The sequence below is a fragment of the Balearica regulorum genome, chromosome 2 (genome assembly GCF_011004875.1).
Source record: "Balearica regulorum gibbericeps isolate bBalReg1 chromosome 2, bBalReg1.pri, whole genome shotgun sequence".
Lineage (NCBI taxonomy): Eukaryota > Metazoa > Chordata > Aves > Gruiformes > Gruidae > Balearica > Balearica regulorum.
The window spans coordinates 127,608,960-127,629,686 of NC_046185.1; positions in this window are offsets into that span (position 1 = coordinate 127,608,960).

The following is a 20,727-nucleotide window of genomic DNA, read 5'->3' on the forward strand; positions in this document are numbered from 1 at the left end:
TTTAAATTGGCCTGGCAATCACAATGTAGTATAGGCAATAAATACATTTAAAGAATAAGTATTAGATGTTTTACTGAGATTCACTGTTGAAGATTGTAGGCTTCAGCGCAGAGAATAGAACAATCTAGATGAACAGGGCCAAAAAAGTCACACTCAGCTGATTTCACCTTTTTCCATTTTTGAATGCATGCCCTTGAATAATTACAGCTATACTCCACGAGATGCTAAAAATCAGCAATTTTCATGGATTTTATTAGTGTTGGGTTTCTCTGTTACCGTGGTTGGAGAAAAATATTCTAAATAGAGAACTAACAGACAATCCCTTCAAATACCTAATAATTTCAAATTGGGCACCTACATTTTCTGGGGCACCTCCTGAATTTGCTTCCTGCTGAAATGATTTTGATGCCAGTAAGGGAAGCAATGTAATGTGAAATTCTCAAGGGCCTGTTTAGATTCAAGAGGAAAAGGAGGCCATTTCTATTCCTATAAGCTAACTAATTTACACACATTGCTCATGCTTTGACCATTTCCAAACTTTAGTTCAGTTTTCAGGTGTCTATAAATCATTGTCGCTTGGGTTTACAATACTGTTCTTCACATAGCAGATGTTTTTGATGCTTAAATAAGACCAGTGACAAACGCAAGAATTTTATCTAATTTGCTAGAATAAGAGTAGAAGAATCTTCCATTTGTGGGTGTCTTCCATAGGTATTCTGGAGGAAAAGTATGTAAAGGTAGATATGGTACACCCATTTTACCCAGAAAGAAATTACTTTGAAGTTTGACAAGCATTCATTTCTTTCTTTCATTTTGTTGCCTTTGTCATCCAAGCATGACACCACAAACTTTGTCAGAAAAGTGTGTCTTATGTCCTAAGTCCTATCATCGTGCATTCAACTAAAGTTGCTGATTAATTCTGCTCATAACAGAAAGCAGTGTGATATTTACTTTTCTTCTCAGAAATTTAAAAAAAAAAAAAAAAAAAAAAGTGTTTCAATTTGTTAGTAAGTAATAAGTAGAGCTGGTGCACAGTTGAGACACATTAAATTCATTTCAGCTTCAATTGCCCTTTGGCAGGTAAGCGCCATATTACTTGTATGTCAGTGAGATGGTAGTGACATTCCAAGCAGTGAAATAGCATCTTCTCTTCCCCAGCAGCAGCACCAGTTTTAACTACTAGAACACTTCTATCCCAGGTACCAACTTTTGGATTTAGCCAGAGGTAGTGTCACACCTACACTGGAAGAATATAGCAGTAGTAATTCTAGGGTAGTTGGAAAGCTGTATTTGGGTCTTTCAGCTCTACCCAACAAGAAAGGGAAGAAAATGACTCAGCACCATCATTTATGATCATAATGAGCCTTGAGACAAGGCAGTGTGCTCAAGGCTACCCTACTCCCACAGAGACTGGATATCTTGAGGAAAAAAAGCAGATGATTGTTTTTGACAAGGACCTGAACAACTGAAGAAGAATAACTTGAAGATGACTCTTAAAATATAACACAGATACTGCATGGTGCATTTCAGATAACTAATATATGGAGAAGTTGAAAAGGGAAACTTATTTACTTTGAGGTTAGGTTAATAACGTTCAGGAGTTCACTGCAACACTAAATACATTCTTCAACAACTGCTACCACCTACTATAAATTTACTTCAAGGGGCAAATAAAACAGCATCTTAACTTTTTCATTTTGTTGTTTTTTCCTTCTTTCTTTCCTTCCATACAACTTCCATTTAAACTAAATATTTAAGCATGAAGTAATGGATAGCCCAGAGGTTTGAATACTCAACCTCTCACTTCAAGTTCAGTTATACAAATATAACTGAGATAAACAGTAACCAATATGTAATAATTAGTTGGCATTTAATCTGTTTTTAGAAGATATTGAATATTTTTTAAAGTGTCATCAGTTAGCATTAATTGGTACTTTTCCTACAGAGGAAGACAAGTTAAGGTGTTAGTCATTTAAAGTCAGTATGCGAAGTATAGGATAAATTTATATTTTACATTGTCTCATGTTGCTTGACTTCACCATGCCATTTTATCACATGCCTGATCTTTTAATTGGCTGCTGTTGACAAAATTGATATCTAGGTATTTTTAAGAAACAGAGAAATACTAAAAAACAAACCAAAAATATGTTAAAATAAAGTTAAGGTAGAGTCCCAACCAGTAACTTCAAAAATTAAAAACCACCAAAACCCAAAAACCCAACAACAAACCAAACAAAAAACCCCAACTCTCCAGGGAACACAGAATTATCCAGTGTTATAAAGCCCGGAAACTTCAAAGCAAAGTTAAGTTTAAAAGAAATCCAAACATGTCAATGTATAAAAAATGCACAGAAAACAATGTTATTTCTATTTTTTTGTGATTTCTTCAGTAGAACTCACATGGGAAAAAGCAGTTAAATCAAATATAAAATCACAAATAATAAAATGCAATCAGTATGCACTGATCATAATCATATGGCTATTGCACAATCTTACGGTGGAGCAATTCAACTTGCTCATTCCTATGCATGGATGATTTAGAAATTAAGCCGCTCATTTCACTAATGGCAATAAATATCCTTATATTTCATATCTTTTACAAATATTTAGGTCCTCTGATCATAAAGCTCATTTCCTGAAAGAACATTGCATTTACACTGGGAAAAGGATCAGAAATCAAAACAACCACATGGCTAGGGGGCTTTAATCAGGACCTCCTACAAGAAGGATCTCTCCCAAGAGATGTGAAGAAATAAAGCAGAACCGTCAAACAAAATCGGTGATCACAACAGGAAAAAAAAAAAAAAAAGGACAATGCACAACACAGTAGAAGCACTTAAATGAATGACCATGTAATTCACATGAGAGGGGAGAGACAGAAAACCAAAGCAAGGGGAAGATCTCTGCGGTCATCCTGACAGCAGCCAGAATTTTGAGGTCACTACCACACTAGGAGATAAACCTGATTTTGGCTTTACTAGAAAACATCCCACAGTTCAGAAGTGAGGAGAAAACGTGTTTGTATGTTGTAGGAGAGAGAGAAATAATGGAACAGGTTGGGTTTGGGGTTTTTTTTTAAAGTGTGTAAATTAGGATCACAAACACAGAAATTCCTACCTAAAATGCCATGGTTATTCTATGTGGCCATTGCAAGGATGAGTTAAGGTTGTTACAGAAGTCCAGCTTTTCCTCTAGTAGAAATGTCTTCATGGGTAGGGATGGCCTGTCTCAGATGGTAACCAGGCTCCCTGCTGATTCATTGCCTGGGTTGGAACTCAACCCCTGCTATGAAATATTCCTTGACATCAGCCTGTCTGTTTTGCAAGCCTGTAAAAAAGATGATCATAAAGTACAGATGGACATGTATGTAGATATAAATATATATATATATATGATATACATGCATAAGTTAAAGGCAGGTAATACATTACAGTGAACGTTCCAGGTTGCATGGAGATTTTGGGCCAAATCCCCAAATGATATTAATTCATACAGCTCAATGGATATTGATCAAAAGCTATTTTAATGTTTCTTTCATCAACATTGTAAGACTTTGCCACACAAATTAATTAACTCTATGAGGTCAAAGAGTTCAGTAAAAGTAGCAGTGTATGCATTCTAATGATATGATTTCCTCACTACTTTTTAATCAGATGTGAGAGTACAATACACTTTTTCAAAAGCCAGACTTGATTTTGAGTATCTTGGTTTTGGCAGTGTTCCAGAGCTCTTGTTTTTAAAGACCTAGTTCCCTTCACTGTGCCTCTTCTTGAATATGCAAAGGCTCAAGGCTCCGAACCACCTCCGTCAATAGCAATGTAGGTCATAGATTTTTAGCTGTATTTCTCATTGTTTCAATCTACCGAGCACTGACTCACTATGATGGCTGTTAAACTCCATTACTGCTAGAACATCAACGTTTAACATGTTTCTCTAAACTGAACCATATGATTTTGTGTTGTTACAGCAGAATGATTGCTCTCTTTTCCTTTACTTTTAATATTCTTTTTGATAAATTATACTACCATAGTAATAACCCCGAAGTCTCAGAAACTATGGCATACTAAAAATAAATGTTCTGAGATGTCATTCTGCAGAATGGGACATGCAATCCATCTTAGATCTGAATTTTGAAATTTTTATAAAAAACATGCTGCAATGCAAAATAAAACTTAGTGCATAAATTATCTGTTAGCAAAAGTTATTCTGCAATTTTGCTTTTAAATTATACAAAATTAAATAAGTCTTCTTATTAAATTTTCAAATGACATTCCTCTTCCTGTAATATAGATGGAATTGCTGGTTTAAAGAAATCAAAGCACTCAAACCTCCTTCTTCTTAACTGCTCCAATACAGTATAGTTTTCTACATTTGCATTGACATCTATTTAAACTAGAGGATATGTATGGAACTCCCAATTACTTTTTGCTTGACTCATATGATTTCAAAGGGTATTTAAGACCTAGAAATTGTCAGAAGAAATGGAAGGAGGAAGCTAGTGAGAAAGGAAAGCAAAAATGTGAGGTACAACTGTTCTTAAAAAGTTGCAGTATAGAGACCTAGTTTTGAGTCCCTTCCTGCTACTGCACAAAATCATGTCCTTGAAGAACAGCTAAAGTTGTAGTTCAGTGTTATCGATAGTGTGCAACTGATTAAAATGAAATAATTGAATTCTAAGGCTATTATGTGTCATAGTGATGTTTTCCATTAATCTTTCTTTTTCAGCTTTGCAACTGAAAAAAAGAAGGAGTCTTCTTAACTTAGATAACTGGATTGACACCTCACCTAACTTAAAGGCAAAAATATTGCCATTGTGCAAGAAACACAAGTGTTAGTTCATCTATAGGGAAGACGTACTTTTTATACAATCCATAAGTAAAATTAATGTATACTTCATGGAAGTAGAAAGAATTCAGAGAGGAGAACATTGATTTGAGGGCCAAATTATTCTAGAGTAACTTTCTTAATTTCTAAACCTGTTTTCTAAGTAAGAGAGAAAAAACCTCTGACACTGGCTTTAGATCATAAAGCCAGCGGATTGTATAAAGTAACACTTCAAGTCCACAGAATTACACCTGGATTACAAAGACAAGGAAAGAAAATCCGTTCTGCTGTGCTCTGGTCACCAGTCAAGTCATTACAGGAAAGTAGAATATGAAGCAGAGTGTTAAGGAACGGATATGGTTTTGAAATGAAGTAATTGCACAAGACAGGAAAAGCAGTAATGACTGAAAGTTTAACCTTAACTTTACACTTATGTCTTAAACTACTTCCATAAATATGAGAGACGTAATAGACAGATAACCTAATGATTGGAACAGACACTTCCACAGAACCCATTTTGCTGGAGCAGTGCGGATAAAAAGTGGCAGTATTCATTTTGCCGGTGTTGGCAAAAAACTGTTATTGTATAACAGTTCCTTAACGGTTCTGGTTAAAACAATATAATGTAGATTTTTGCACAGATTTGATTTTCTTTACTTTCCATGTACAGTAAGTTACACTAAAGCCTACAGTCTGAAACTTGGTTTAGTTTCAAACTCCAGTAAAATCTAGAGAATGAAGAAAATCAGTTCAAAGATGAAAAAAAAAAAAAAAAGTAAAATGGTGGCAGATCCAGCTAGAAATTTCCATTAGTGTTGCACATCTGTGAAAAATAGCCAAAAAAATCCATCAAATATTTGACTATAATTTTGCCTGGTTTTTTACAATTATTCCAGTTTCATAGAGAATACAGGATTGGAGACTTCCACCTCTACGACCTGTGTTTCATGACCTACAATAGTGTCCCTTCAGCAAGTCACTGAGTTTTTTTCTTTTCACATAAATTCTCTATATCTATCTATCTATGCACGCATGTGCCTGTGCAGTGTCAGAAGCAGCTATGTCAGCAGGGAAAGGAAAGCAACAAGTGCAAGTCAGGGTTACATTAGTGAACTAACACCGTTGAGTATATATTCATGTATGTATCCACTACATATGTGGGTACAGAAAAAATAGAACTAAAAAGAAATGTGTCCCCAGAAAACTTCACATTACTAAATTCAAGCAGCCTCAATATCTTCAGTCTCATTGTGAGAACACTCTCATTGGAAAGGCAAGGAATCCACCTGTGATCTAAAGCATCTATACAAAACTATGCAAGCATTTATACAAAGCCGCGTACTTCTTTTTCCAAGGAGAACTTCAAAACCAACGTACTACTGCTGTGTCACCAAAACCAGTAGTTCTTTCATTAGAGATGTCAACACACACTAACGTCAATGCATTGCAAGAGGGAATAAAGTTGTGACCTTATTCCACAGATATGCAATATTGTCTCCCTATCTGGGGGAACGACAGTGTAGGCTACTGATGAGAGGGAGCACGAGAAGTGGGAGGGTACTGTGTCACTCCTGAGGAAAGGTAGGAAGGATGCAGTTACCTCCCACATCTCTCAGAGAGAGAAGTGAAATGTCATCCTTATTGTCAGACCACCATTTGGGAGGGGGAGACATAGGTTCCATACAAAAAATTAGATTTGCTCAGCAGTCTATGAAATTTTGCTATGTTAAATCTGATTGCTGCTACTTGAATGGGAAATGGAAATGTGGAAACAGCATCAGTGCAAAATTCCGGCATGAGCCAGTTGTGATGGGGGCATGTTTGCAGATCGGTTGCAAGGCAGGTGAAGGGCACAGTGACTCTGATTCCTTGCCTCTGAATAATCTTTGATTCTTTTTATACAGCACAGGGAGCACTCCAAAATCCTTGATGAGTTTTCTATGTGTGGAACTATGAAGAGAGGGAGAGCATTTTTATTTATATTACAAATGCCAGGAAGATTTCCATGAGATACCTCCTGGTTGGCAGTGTCTGCAAGCAAAGTTGGCAGGGGAATATGCCAAAAATCAAAATCTATACAGTTCCGGAAATATCTGCAAAGATGTTTAAATACTGTGGGAAGTTTGTACCGGTGCCTGTTTTTCATGCCACCTTTAGTGACCACCGGTGAACGGAGAGGAGGTATTGAACTGGGAAGTCTACAGTCTGCACTTAAGTTACATTTTGGAATGAAGCCATTATCTCCTCTCAGTATCTTAGTTTGTGAAATGGGTACAATAGCATTCCATAAATACTTACAGAAGTCTGTGAAACACAGAAACGATGGTAACAGGTAACTATCCACAAAAGAAACACAATTTCTTTGTAAAAAAAAAAAAAAAAAAAAATCCTTGTATACAGCAATTCCCTCCATGCTGGCCCAAGATTTTCCCATATGGTCAAGATCAGATCAAACTCACCAGAAGTTTTTTCCTTACCAGGATGTCAATGTAAAGTAACAGAGCGCCTCTGACATCACTTCAGTACTACTGGGCAAGAACCTTGGCATATAAAATGCCTTCAGTGCAGTGCTGCAGTCAGATGGCTGCTCTCATAATGATTTACACACTAAGTCAGCATCTAAGAAAGAGCTTTTTTCTTTTTAATCCATTCAATGAAATTACATAATCAAATAGTTCTAGAAACTACTACAGCATATTATGATCCTCCATGTTTAATACAAGCGTAGACATCATCTCCTTATCCGGTTACAACAGATCCCAGTGAATCAGCATGTTTCTGCACTCTTCACGTACTCCACTCAGAAGAAAAGAGAAAAAAAAAACACAGATGTTTTCACAACACGGTTCTTTATCAGTGTCGTGTCTCCCCATCCACCACGCTGCCCAGCTGCGTATGTGTATCTGCTTTTTAGGCAGCTCATCAGCCTGACCCACCGGGGAAGTCGCACTGACTCAGGGAGGACATTGCGCCAGCAGCGTTTGCAGCACCTCCAGTGACATTGTCTAAGAAGTGCAAGATACAAGAGAGGCAGCGGAAACTCTGCAGCACAGCAACAAACACATTCTCAGCAAAATCCATCTGTGAAGCCAACTGATAATAATCAGCTAGAAGCTAGAAGACAGCACATCATCAGCCATTACATAACAAACATGTGTGATACTGTTGAGCACAGGCATAAACTCTGTCAAATGCAGAACTGTTTTGTTAACTAGCAATATATCCCACCTATTCCTATGTTATATTTGGGGAGAGGGAGCAGAAAGACAGATCGTCTCTTGAATGATGACAGGTTAACTTAGTTGTCTGTGAGATCTTTCTATTGTTAAGGGGTTTCTGGTTTTTGGTTGTTTGTTGTTTTTTTTTAACTGAAATACCTACCGTCACTTTTAGTGAAGTCATTTTTTGCTTTTCAGTGTGTAGTCGTACAACAAACAATTTCAATATGATTGACAGGATTTTTCTTTCTTATTTGTTTCTATTTTAACCAGCCCATCCCATATGATTAAGGAACAAACTCCAGCTCTGTATTTACAAAGATCTAATCCACAGATGCGTTAACTTCTGGGAAGACATATAATTAAAAGCAGTATTTCCATGATCACTGCTATGGAACCCCAATCACCTCTTAGTCAGCTGTTGTGGGGGAGAAATAAGGAAAATGTTGGTGTGGCAAGTTTTTATAAAAATACAAGTACTCACTGCACAGAAATTTTCCTTTTGGTATTCAATCGCACTTGCTTGCAAAATGCTAATAGATTCGGATGACATATAGTACAACAGCAGTGCAGCTTTCAACAGAAATACTGAGCAACTGGTTACGTTGCCCATGACTATTTTAGATTTGTTTACTTAAAATTGCAACCATGAAACAAGATAATGTCATTTAAAAAGGAGATAGGCTTTTAAAGGGAGGTACCAAGGGCCTACTCATGAAAGATTATACAGTTATGCTTCTGAGCTCAGGAGAAAATAAAATGGAAGTATTTTTTTAAATTAAAATTCATGAAGTCTTACTCATTTTGCCTACAAATGTTTGTCTTTTAGTTACAGTACCCTAAAGGAGATTAATTTATTGCTTGAATTATAAGGAGGTGAGCCAAGAGCTCCAGGCTCTGCCACTAACATCTTCAATGATCTTGGGAGAGTTACATCATATTGGTCCTTTCACATAAGAAAGAGAGAGCGCGCGCGCACGCTCTATCTTGCTCTCAGAAAGGTATTGAGATGCTAATGGTTTAATTAATGTTTTTTTAACTGTATTGAGAGCCCCAAAATGAAAGCGCCATATTAATGCAAATTAACTCTATTGTTAAGTGATAGAATGAAGCTCCCTAAGACAAAGGCTGCGCAATGCATTGTCCAAACAACAGAAGTCCAACTTCACTTGTTATATTAAATTGTTTAGAATTGTCATCAAAAGATCATGGTAGAGAAAAAAATTTAGTACTACTCAAAAAGTCCACTCAAATCATACAGAACCACTTTATGTTCATAACTAGTGAACATGAAAAGTATAGAAATGTGAATGAATTAACTAAAATTGATATGCCAGCGCTTAGCTCACACTGGTAAATCAACTGATGTAAACAAGAGCTACTCTATTAATTCTAGACTTCTTATTTCAGTTCCAAGTTTTGAGGTGGTGGGTAGGCTAGACGGAGTGACCCTTACAATTGAGTCTTCCATTCCCACCATCTCCCAGAAACAGGATCCTTCTTTATCATCTGCTTGATGAGAGATGATCTGACTATAGACTAAAAAAAAGAACCCACATAACATCACTGAGACTTCTGCCTCCTTTGGGTAAGCAACACCTATGAACTAGCTAGAATGGGAGACTTCATCAGCCTTCTTTTCCTTTTACTTGCTTTTTTTTCTCCCTCTCTCTTTTGGCCCTCCCATCCTTCCATTTAGCCTACTACAGATGCTTTTCTATTTATTTTTGGGACACTGCTGTGAGTTCCTCTCATGTTAAAAGGGAAGCTAAAAGTACAGTCCTAAGCATGTTGATATTTGACAGACTTCACAGAGGCTGAGGAGACCAGGTACTGTGCACCTGTCTTTAACTGTAAGATTTGCTGCATGAGCCAGAAACAGAAAATACATTTTCAGTCTTAGCTGTTCTTTCCCCCCGCTCCTTCTATGTGTGCATTGCTTTGTCTTCAACAAAAGCAACCAAAATAGCTCAAATCCCTAGTACCTGACTTCTTCAGTCTTCCTCCAATAGTTATCATCCTCATTACCTTCTAAAAGACTGTCAGAGAAGACTTTCTAAAAAGCAAAGCAAAAAGAAAAACAGCCTCTCCAGAAACACTCTAAGCTAAGAGGAAAGTGTATAATATTGGCTGTTAATGTGAATTTTTTTTCTTAATGCTTTGCAAGTCTGAGTGGATTCCCTCGCCCCAAAATTTTTATATCTTTAAATAAAAACTTGACAACATTTAATCTTGTTTGCTACGAGCATAAGCAGGCTGAAGCCTGTATGTGTGCAATACTGACTGCTGTTTCACATTTTGTAGTGAAAAAGGCAAATTAATTAATATTTTTCAAACAGGGTTATTAGTAAGGCATTACCAATAGACTCTAGTGAACAAAGCAGGCAAACACTTCTGTGTAGGATATATGTACGTACATTTAGGTCTAGCATCCTCCTCTGTTGAAGGTAATAGCTAATCTTTATAGACTTCAGTGTTGCAGAAGACAACCCTACATGTCACTGGACCTGGCCCACAGTTATACAGTACTATAAAGCACAGCTGCCACAGCCAAATTTGTTTACTCAGCATCACATGGGACTCCATCTGAAGGAGGTTTAGAGCTCTTCAAATAATTGTAGAATCCATAAGGACTAAGGCTCCTTACCAAAACAGCGTGGTGACAGTGGAAAAAAAATGAGAAATATTTTCTATCTTCCTCATTTCTCTGATGAGAGAGGATTTGTCCCACTCAATGTTATTTCTATCCTTGCTTGACAGCTGAAACCGTCAGTGACAAATGTTATTTGGAGACTATGGTCTCTAAAATATCTCACAGCTTATGATTATTAGATATAAAATGTCAAATCCAGAGTTTAATATGCCTATATAATACTACCTTCCTGCCATCTGCAAGGTCAGAAGATGGCCGGACTTGTAACCACCAGGTTAGGTAGGACAATAATCTGAATGCACTGGCTGTTGAGACGTATTGCTCAAGATACCTGCAATGTGCCCCCTGGGCATAGTTCAGCCAGTCTTCATGCTGCCAGGGGAGCTTAGGATCACAGAAGGATTAGGGACAGAAAGTGTAAAAATTAGGCTTTATGTAAGGCTTTTATTAGGCAAACAAAGTACCCTGAACTTCAAATGGAAGGGCCTTTATAACCATATAGCAGTTCTACCAGGACTGGCTGAGACAGATCGATCATCTTTCTTGAAAAGAGGTAAAGGTGAAATCACTTAAGAGTAATATTAAGATAGATTCATTCCTGGGGAGGAGGGAGGGAGGGGAAGCCCTCAGTGTAACATGCACTTTTCTTCCATTTCTACTGCCTTCAGAGTGAAAAATTATCATAAACTTAAATAGAGTGTTTAAAACTGCCCTTATATGATCAGCTTTAAAGTACAGAAACACAACTTAGTTTTTGTTTTGTTGTTACTTTTAAATCAGTTCATTACAATTTCTATAAGGGCAGTTGACATTAACTTTAGATTTTCAGCACAAAGGGAATCAGCATTCAAAAATGTTGCCACCTTTCCAAGGCTGTTTACACTAGGAAGAAAAACATTTAAATTTTTCCTTCCACAAATATTAAGAAATTTAGAGCACTAAGACTGAATAATAGAAAAATAGACTATTTCTTTAAACACCTGAAGTTCTTGCAAACAAAAGATGTGTGAATCTCTCAATAGATAATACCTTTCATACAAAGAAACTATGCACATCTTTCTGTGAACTTTTAATCTTGCAACAATGCTTACAATTTCCCTTCTAAATCATCAAATGCATTGAATCATAAAGCTCAGCACACACTAAATAAAAAGGTTTTAATTTTATAAATATATTCTAAAGCATACAACACAGTATGAAGAAAGAAATGTAAGCAGTAGTAACTGAAATTATCTCATCTTAAGACCTTTATAATTCTTAGAGCTTTAAAAATGCACCTTACCTAATGTACAAAATCTCTCTTCAATGTACTTCTAATAAAACGGAGACTATTTTAGGATTCATGCAGCTTGAAGACTGTGAAAATCAGCATTGTGGGCATATGGTTCAAGATTTTCATTCATTCAAACTTTAGAGAATCAAACGTCTTCTGTAACTTTCTCAGCAAATGAGGAAACAAAGTGAAGTTCTGTTACACAGTTTTCAAGGAAAAACAATAACTAACCATAGGATTCTTTGCTGTATTACACAGTTTATGAAATAGGCAATTAACTGGAAGTGTATACTCATTCTCATTTTAAACCATTTGGTGATAGAGTAGTATCACTACAGTTAACACTATCATCTCCACTCATAAATGAAAATACATCTCCAAGTTTAAACCTCTTGACTGTAGCAGACTCTTACTTTACAAGTATTCTTAAAAACAACCATAATGACAAGTGTTTGTTTCATTCAAGCTGTGTATATCAACAACAATGTTAACACTGCTTTTTATTGAGGCATCCAGGACTGCAGAAAATAATTTGCCACTCTCCATTATGCCTTTAATTGTTCATGTGGTTGTAAGAGGAAATAATACACTACTGGAAGTACGTGAGACTTTTGCCATACCAAAATGTTTCATTTCTTGGAAAACAGAAGAGCTTAATTTATTATTCCAATCAAGTGATCTATGTGAATGATTTTGGGTGATAGCTTAACATGTTTGTGTTACATCTGTAGCAGTAAACAATTGTGCCTTGTAATTTTCTGTATCTTCATTTCTCAGTGATGAAAAAGGGTTTCAAGGATTGTGTTCATAAAATTATATGTTAGAATTCTTTTTATAACCCAGTTTATATGCATGCTTTGTTGCATGTGACAGACCACTCTAGGTATTTAAGAAATCTCTTCTGCAAAAACTGCAGTAAGCTTTATGACTACTATTGTTATGTTCACTGATCCAGGCAAAATCATTTCTCTACTCAGAATGCAAAGAACTATTTTTGGAGTGTGGCTATGACAGCCTTCTCAGAGACAAGAACGATCCTTTTAAACATGCAGAAAGTCATACAGGTGTGGTGGAAATCTGCTTTGGCTGAACAAGTAACTCCCCACAATTCCAAGGCAAAACTACTGCAGAGGAGTGCTCCAGAGGTCCCTTCCAACCCAAATTATTCTATCACTCTATGATTTGCTGATGGAACATTGCCCTCAAAGTCATTGCACAGCCACAATCCATGTGGGAGATAGTTAAATCAACCACAAACCATAAACAACATTAGGAATCAAAGGCTTTTTTTTCTTTATTCCTACATGCTGTATACTATACAGCAAGTACTCAGACTAAAAATTACTGTTAGATATGAAAAGATGAATGACTGAATTAGTCCTAGCTATGCTTCTTCAAGGTAATCTTGAAACTCTGTAGATCTTCTAGACTCTAATGTTTTTAAGACACCTTTCAATTTTGAAAAAGCTTCTCAAACAAACAAGACCATTTGAGGAAACGAAACAATCTTCAACAAAGATAGATTAACTCTCATCACATCTAAATATCTCTAAGACAGTGAGTATTCATAGTACTCTTGTTAGCTTCACTTATTTTTTTAGCTCTGGACAGGTTCATTATCCTCCAAGAAGTTGTCTCACTGCAGTCGAAGCATTTTTCACCCTCCTTTGTCTAAGAGCACCTTCACTTCTGACAATACTCCTGAAACACACAAAGATGCTGCATCTCGGAGAGGCATTCAAGAGAAGCTCAGAGACACATCACCACCACTCGCTTCCAAAGCCTTCTACAATCTCCTCAGCACAACAGAATACTGTAACCACTTATAATTTCTGCTGTGATTGCTTGGTAATTTCCTCACTGCTCTAGGAAGGTCTGCACTCATAAACATTGAGGTCTTCCAGAGGGCAGTGGCTAGTTAGTATGTATAGTATGACCTAAACCTTTCTAACAAAACATAACATTATGCACCTGTGGGAAGCATAGATTGTTTACACAGTCATTAATTAAATTGTCCAGAAGACTTTTTCTTTGCATAATACTTTCTTATTGGGCTACAAATGCAGGGAAGGATGCTTAAAGAATATTCATTTTTTAATAGTCAAAGTCTGAAACGTGAAGTTGCATCTCTGAACTACACTTCAGACAGGGTCCTTGCACTGTTTTCTTAAATCACAAGGGGATTTTTCTGTGTGATTAGTTTTTCTTAAAGCTGCTTAAAATGGTTGTTACACTGAAAACAGGATTGATCTACACTAAGAGAGTATTCTGTGGAGCTCTGATTAACTGATTCAGCTTTATTCTTGCTGAAAATATAGGATAGTCCTTTAACAATTTTCACTCTAGGGTACAAAAAACCCCCAATATTAGCAACAGTCCCTTAAAATCACTGATAGCAGATAACTTTGAGGAAAAAACTCTGCAAAAATTTATTGTCAAAGGAAGCTCAGCTGTTAGTTAAGGAATTCTAGTGTAAAAGCACTGTAGGCTCAGATCACCAACAGTTTGAGACTGCCTCTCCCTTTCAGCTGACTGTTCAAAGTTGGTGGGTATTCTGAGGGGTGCTCAGGAATATTTACAGAGTATTTTGAGGTGATTCTGAACATCATAAAATGTACCCATCCACCCTACTCTGCTGTAGTCATTCTACTTTTTCTAAAAGACTTAAATAGTGCAAGAGAGCAAGAAAGCAATGCTTTAACCCCATCATTAGGGCACCTTCCTTGGAGCCAGATGTATCTTAGTTCCCATCCTTGCTCCTGGGAATGCTCCTTCACAGCAAATAAAACAGAGTCCACTGCAAATTGTCAAAGCTTTCTCTATGCACCTGCTAGGCTGGCAGCTGGAAAATTAAGATCCACATTCCTGTTAGGCTGCATAGAGAATTTAAATGGGGTTTCTAGTCCCTTATCTAGTGGACATATCACCATGACATTTTCTTTTCCACAGCTGATACTGCTGCTATATTAAACATAAGTGATTGAAGAGCTTTACAAGGGCCAAAGATTTATTATTTAGAGAAAACTTTTGCCCAGCTCCAACTGCAAATCATAATGTTATGCCTGTGACTACTTGTTTTGTACCTGCAATGAGTGGGCAAGAAGTCTCAAGTGAGGTAGTGGTGAGAAGCTGTCATTCTGCAATGCTAATGTCATGGTTGAGATTGCAGCCTATGCCGGGGAGGCTGTCTGAAAAGGCTAACTTATGTTTCTGTTAAGTCACATTGTTTTATTGCTGTCAAGAAGGAAGAGGGATAGAATTATCAGCCTCATGAATCATCAGGAAAACTGCCCACCAGTTTCTTATTTCAAAGGCTTTACTGATGAGCACTGCTGAAAATACATGCAGGGTTAGATTTGATTTTCAAATACCCAGATGAAACAATCCAGGAGTGGCCGATGTGAAGAACTTAAGTCAAGACTCCAAAGTCATTCTGAGCTGTAAGCAACCAGCTACTGCAATAACAAGGTTGATAGGAGAAAAAGTTAAACCCTTGTATTGGGTCTGGCTGAGATGGAGTTAATTTTCCTCATAGCAGCCCTCATAGTGCTGTACCGTGTATTGGTAGCTAGCAAGGTGTTGGTAACACACCAGGGTTTTGGCTGCTACTGAGCAGTGCTGGCACAGCATCAAGGCTACCTTACCAGTAGGTTGCGGTGGGCAACTTCTTGGGAGGGGACATAGCCAGGATAGCTGATCCAAACTGACCGAAGGGATATTCCATATATGACATCTGCTCAGCAACAAAAGATAAGAGAAAGGAGTACAAAGGGGGAGGGGGGGCAATCGTTATTTACAAAGTTTGTATTCCAGAGCAACTGCTACACATACTGAAGCCCTGCTTCCTGGGAAGTGGCCAGACATTGCCAGCTGATGGAAGTAAAGATTAAATGTTTTGTTTTCCTTTGCTTCTGTGCATGACCTTTATTTTTGTTTTACTAAACTTCCTTTTTCTTGACCCAAGAGGTTTTTTCCATCTTATTTTCTCCCTGCCCTGTCCTGAGGGGGCAGAGGACAGTGACAGAGCAGCTTGGTGGGCACCTGGAGTGCAGCCCAGGTCAACCCACCACAACCCAGCACCTATGTTATCTCTTATGGAAAAGTCCCATAAGAGGAATGCAGAAATTGACTGTATCTATTTTTAGTTTGGTTCTGGAATGCGGTTATTCAATAGTTCACTGATCTCCCCTATTTGCAGACTGGTATCAGAGTATGAAAACTGAAATTCTTTCAGGAGAAAGAAAACCAGAATATGTGCTGTGTTCAGCTGCTAACGGCTGTTTGGGGAACAGAATGGAGCTAGTCTGAGGTAAACTCAGAAGAAATAAGCACAGTTTGAACATCAGCTCCTCAGTTACAACTACTTGACTCCTCAAATCCTCTCTTAATGCATTGCATTACTTGCTAATACACATGCATTATTGTTTCACAGGTCTGGTGATGTATTCTAAAGAATTCTATACTTGAAATTACCATTTTTTTAATTAAATTTCATATATTTTGGGTTTATCTCTACATCAGATTTTTGAAAGCAATTTTGGAAGGTGAATTTGCAACAAAGAAAAAACCTCAGCAAAAGCCCCTTATGTATACATGACACATTTGAACAGCATAATGTCGTATGATTCCAAACTACAATGGTAGAAAATTATTTCCACAGTTTAAAGTGAGAATAATAATAATTCCAAACTACCCATTGCCACGTTGAATGGACAAGTAAGTCTCTTCTTATTTCCTCCAAACTTGACTTGGAAACAATGGGCTCAATATTGGCTATTTATGTAGAATTTTGTCACTGACTTCACTGTGAGATTATTACTGGGACTAATCACATGAACTTAGGCAATAAATTGCCAAATGAATGGCCAGGGTGGTACTTTCTTTCATCATTTTGATAGCTTTATTCTTAGTACCTAATTAAAACGAGGTGTCCTTCTGAGAGACTTGTCAAGGGTCTTGCTGAAGGAGCTACTTACTGAAATTATGTGGGTTGCACTACACAAGAGTTAAGACTAAATGTCAATAATGATTTCTTCTGGCCTTAAAAAAAAATTTACTAGTGTGCAACAAGAACTGATTTGAACACCATCTAAGGAGTAAATCCTATTCAATGTGAATAATTATTGTTTTTTTCCCCTACAAGAAAGAAACTTCATCAAGGAGGAATAAAATAAGTTTTTCAATGAAATGTTTTTAACTGTGTTTTCACAAAAACAAGATTTGATACATACATGCATATGGATGGAAAGCAGTGTTTAACAAACTGGGAAACATGGTAAAGGAGATTGAGCAGCAGGAAGTAACACAATTGCCAATGTACCCTATGTAATACTTGTACATTTCAGCAATAACCAATGACGCAGGAACGGTAGACTGAGGAAAATTAGGCCTTGAGCCAAACAGATAAAATGAAATATTACAAAACCATGAAAGGACCTTCCATGAAATAGCAGCTACTTGAATATTGGAGGAAAACTCTAAAAAATTACTGAGGAAAAAAAGTGACCCCTAGCAAAACGTAAAAAAGCTATTGGAAACAGAAAAAAAAAAACAAACCACCAAAACAAACAGACTTCAGAAGGTGAGAAACTACTGCTGAATTGGTACTTCCTCTGCTCTTGAGCCTCGTATTAGCAGAAACTGAGAAGGTGTAGAGCAGAAATATTTCCATGCGTTTAACTTGTTACACCTTTCCCTGCTCATTCACAATTTGCTGCTACTAAAGGAACAATAGTGGTCAGACAGAGCTTTAGTCAGATCTAGTCTCTGTATGCTCTCATAACCCCATATCTTTAACACCAAGCTGCTTTTCCTGCATCTTAATTGTAAAGGGGAAAAAAAAAATCGATTCAAGTAGTACATTGTCAGAATGTCCTTATTTTTTATGCTAGTTTCAGTAGAAAAAGAAAGTGGTTTATCTCAGTAGGGAAACAATATATCTGGATTTTCTAAGCGCAGCATTTCTTTCTGAAAGTGAAGTATTTCACTCTACATTCTCTTTCCTGGTTCTCAGATAAATTACAGAAACAAAGATGGCATATTAGAACATCTAGCAGATCTTGACTGTCTTACAGCTCACTGGTGTAGATACCTACTGCCATTCAACTAATGACAAGCTGTGTAAGTTCCCATGGTTGGCGGTACCTCTAAACAATAATGTCTGCTTCCCCAAACCAATGTTTGATTTCTGCATCTAAATCTGCACTAACATGAACATCATGTTGACACTTGCCTGGCATGGACTGAATACACCATTTCCTTTTCAGTCAAGCATGCAGCTTAGTGAGCAGGTTATAAGGCATAAAACTCCAGCAAAAATGTTGGAGTAGAACCCATTTCTCACTCTGTCACACGCACGCTGTATTTGCTGATCTGTTTTCCACAACTAAAGGAGTGGTAACGAATTGGCAGGAAAGTTGTGTCAATTTGCTCTAGTAAAACTGCAAATGGTAAAAATCTATTAACATTTATTGGAACTGGCCAGCACCCCTCTCTTCTTGTGTGAATGTGGGCTTTGTTCCCCCCAAAAAAGTAGTAAAACAGACTGTTTATAATGGTTGGCAGCACTAACATCCATACCACAGACCTTTATATCCAGCTATTTGGATTCATGTCAGCCTCTAATATTTTGAGAAATCAATCCACAGAACAATATCAGGGTTCTGATTCAAAATAAATTGCATTAGATATGTCTACCCAGATGGCTGGGTACCAGCACATAGTTGTTTTTGAGACCAGGCTGATGGATCACACAGCCAATGAGCTTTCAAATGCAGGCTCAGAGACAGCTCGTGTGTCCTTTGGGGACCATGTGTCTGTTAGACTCTCAGATTCAGGCTCCTCGCATACGGACCGCAGGCTGTCCATGGGTGATCATGCTGCCTAGAGGTGATGTCATGCAAAAAGCTGCTCTAGAAACCAGATTTCCAGAAGCAGATAAAAATAACCATTGGGTTTGTCAGAGACCAAGTAACATGACTGAATTAAAGGTGATTCCATAAATATCAGTAAGAGGTAACAAAACCGACCACAGCCTGCCTGCCTCAGTGGAGGAATAGTCCCAGACAACATCCTAGACACCCATATCTAGGATATATACCTATCTTGACAGTGTAGATGGCAGAAGAGGTGCATTCACTTTTGTTAACTTGTCTAAAATTTAACAGAAAAAAATCTTCCCTCTGGGCATCACCTAAATAAAAGTTTCAGTCTCAATATCCTTTGAAAACAGAACCTTGGTAAAGGAAAAATATTCACGTATTTTACAGAAAATGTCATACTATTCCTCTCTCTCTGGTACTCCAAAGACCATGACACTGTTTTTACCACCTCATGGATTTTCCACAATGCTAAGATACATCAGTTTGACTTAGGTTTTTATGTTAGTTTTTGCTTCGTTTTAGATACCCTATGCATTTTTTTTTTCCACTGCAATGGCTAAAGGCATAGCAGTGGGAGAAAGACACTTAGTATTCTGTTTAAAAGAAAAGAGGATTTTCTGAAGATTAGAGAGACCTGGCTTGAATTTTTGGAAAGCTTAAATTTGAAGCTAGCTCACAACAGTTTCAATTCCATTTCAAGCAGATGGAGAAATCATAAACCCAAATTGCTTATTACATCTTTCAAACTACAAACCAGGGCTAACTGCAGAGAGATTTGTATAGTGCATAACAGCAATAGAAAGAAGAGCTGAGAAGAAATGGGATCTGTATTATAAAATATCTGGACAATTGTTGTTCATGCATTGTTTCTCAGTTGTCCTGTCCATGGGGAACTCAGTAAGAAATAGCATGAATAAACTTGCCACACTGATAGTTACCTTAAATAGTTTGCTTCACTGTGTTCCCGCCATGAAATAGCACATTTTATTTCTTCTATGAAAATAATTAATTCATTAATAAATCACTGAGCAGACAGCAGAACAGATTAAAGAACATCTTCCTAGAAATATTCAAAATAATTGACATTTGCTGCTGTATTTATGGTGGGAAAGTCCATCATTCTGGCAATAATGCTGAACTCAGGCATGAGGGAGGGATTGCAATGGAAAGGTTGTCTATTACTTCTGAACAAAAACCCTGTAGAAAGGCTGAATTGCTGGCAAGAATGAGCACATCCTCCAGTCTCTTCTAATGACTCACGCAGTGGCTCATGGTGTCAGGCTGAATTGCCCTGCCAAGTCCTTTCATTTTGTTTTTCTGAGAAAAATGAAAACGATAAAAAGGAGGAATCTTCAAGGAAGATGGGGGTCATATCAAGGTTAAACATAAGCCCAACAAAATGGCCAGTACTAATATCTGTTAAACACCTATTTGAGCTCACATTTAAAATTAATGCAAATAAAAGTTACAGAAATTCCATTAGAAATGGTATTTTAAAGCTATTTACAGCGCACACATGCACATAGGGAAACAGTACTAGCAAATAATTTGTAAGCAAACAAATACAAATAATTCACATTAGTACAGAGATTTTAAATTTCTTTCCCATTGTTTCTTTTTTCAAAAAGAAAATCTTCCAACAAAGTGGATTTTTTTTGTTTGCTATTGATTTTAGGATACTCCCACTAGATTTACACTTTTGTCATACAGTAGTTTTAAAATATGTTGATTGGAAGCAGGGGTTAATGTAAAACAGCAGCTGTTACTTACATATAATTGCATTTCCAGCACAGCTGGTGGCTTGATTTAAATATTCTTTATAAAACTATAGAAATCATAAGTAATGAAGTTGTTATTGCTTGTACCTCTTAAGCAATT